We start from the raw sequence: 2,010 nt of genomic DNA, 5'->3' as shown, positions 1-2,010 counted from the left end.
GCCTTGGAAATATCACCACTGACATCTGATTGCCAGATCTCAGGTCCCTAAACTGTGCAGGAAGGAGGCCCCAAGCAGAGTACCTGGGTGGAAACTACAATGGAACAGAGGAGATGCTGCTGATAGTCTAATGGAGAAACTCAGCATCCAGAGAACAGAAGGTGGAGACCCAACACTTGACCCAGCTGCACAGCTATTGGAGAGAACCGGTGGGTGGCCGCAGAAGAAGGACTTTGAGCATTCCCACTTGGGTGATACTCAGATTAGCTGAAAAGAAAAATGTTTGTAACCAATATTAAGTCACAGGGAAGAGTCCAGTCACTGGAGATGAAAAAGTACCAAAGCTGGAGAGAGGGCTATTTCTCCACATTCATGTGGGGACCACTGGGCCAGGACTGAACAATGAACTTAGCCACTTGGAAATAGCATACACAGTTATCTGGGAGCATCATGACCTTTGCTGAGCAAAAACAAGGAGGTGAGACAGATAAATAGAGATCTGCTGAATGGAAGGACTCTATAAGAAACCAGAGGGTACTTCCTAATTGATAGGAAGGTTTTTCAGGGAATCAGTGATTCTGTGATTTCAGGTGAGTGCTGAGAAATCATTGTTTTACACAATTATTGTGATCCTACCATGCTGGCAGGTAGAGACTCCCAGAAAAAAGCAGCTGTAATTTGTAAACTGAGCAATCCCTGCTGCACACTTTCGTGTGGGGAGGTGCTCTCTGACACGCTGTCTTCCAAGCTTCCCTCGATCTGCCCTTACAAGTATTGCTCCTACAACCTCCCTCCTGTTGGTTTCTCTTCATCCAGCAAGTGGTCAGCATCCTGGTCAGACGGTTCAAGCTCTGCTAGTTCAAACCCAATTCTAAAGGTCCAGAAGTAACTCCCGGAACCCAGCTAAGCTAAACAGGGGCATGCGCACAGGCTCTCTTCCTGCCATCTCTCACAATTAGCGTTTCCCTCAGATTGGCAAATTCACTTCATATGCAAATATCCACCTGGAGAGAAGAAGCTTTTCTCTTTTTTTTTTCAGCCATCCTTATACATTTAAACAGCTTTCTTAGATCTCTCCTCACTTGATTTGGTGTGTGGGGAAGAGTTCTATATCCCAAGACTGTATTGTCCATTAAGCTGAAAACTTCTTTGATTATTCTTCTTGATATCTTTATATAAACGAAGGGAGAAATAGCAGAGCTAGTTCTGCTACTTCTTTTTTTTTTTAATTAAATGACTATTTTTCAGGTTTAAAAGCTTTCAAAATATGTTATATAGAAGATTAATAAAACAAACTACACTCAGAGAATCACTGTAGAGCAGAATACATAAATGACATCTTTTACAGTACACAGAAATTATAAAGTCATCAAATACAAAGAAAAATATTCAAGAAAGGTAGGCAAATTAGATCATCCTGGCAAAGACACAGCAAATAAGATGGACCAAGGGTGCAATTTCTTCTCTATGCCTCCTAGCTGCCTGGCTTTTCTTTTGTGTGTTACATACATCAGAGTCACCCATCTCTGGCAGATTATCAGAATCTCTTCCTCACCAGCCATTTGTTCTTGTGATTCACGCTTCTCTGTCCATTTCCTGGAATTCTTGAGGAAGACTGACTTTATTATACTGAAATTCTGAGGCTATGTTAGCCATGAGCAGGTCATCGGTGTTGGGTTCTCCATGAGCAGCTAAATAGAGGTCAACATGGTTGAGGGATGGTCTACCGGCACCTTTTGGTGGCAATTTGAGAATACCTAGACAAACCCTTCCAGCAGAATCAGTGTTTGGATAATGCATGGGAGTTGGGAATCAGATCTGAGGAGGTTCAAATTGGTGCCTCTCAGGAACGATAACTTCCATCTAAAAACCCCTTTCTCATAAGGTGTGTTGGTTCCACCTAATATTTGAGCTCACAGATCATTTATCTTGTCCTTTTCTTTCTTTTTTAAAATAATTATTTATTTAATTTTATATATTTGTTACTATTATTCAATTTGACCAGAGAGA

General features: G+C 41.5%; 1 pseudogene; it reads right to left on the bottom strand.

The window, feature by feature from the left end:
* Window positions 1-1,412: 1,412 nt before the first annotated feature.
* The window catches only part of LOC102477428 (ubiquitin-conjugating enzyme E2 T pseudogene), an 819-nt pseudogene continuing 221 nt past the window's right edge, over window positions 1,413-2,010 (bottom strand).

The sequence above is a fragment of the Tupaia chinensis genome, unplaced genomic scaffold (genome assembly GCF_000334495.1).
Source record: "Tupaia chinensis unplaced genomic scaffold, TupChi_1.0 Scaffold000263_1, whole genome shotgun sequence".
NCBI lineage: Eukaryota > Metazoa > Chordata > Mammalia > Scandentia > Tupaiidae > Tupaia > Tupaia belangeri.
Note: the sequence above shows the minus strand (reverse complement) of the source record. Positions and strands in the feature narration are given on the sequence as shown.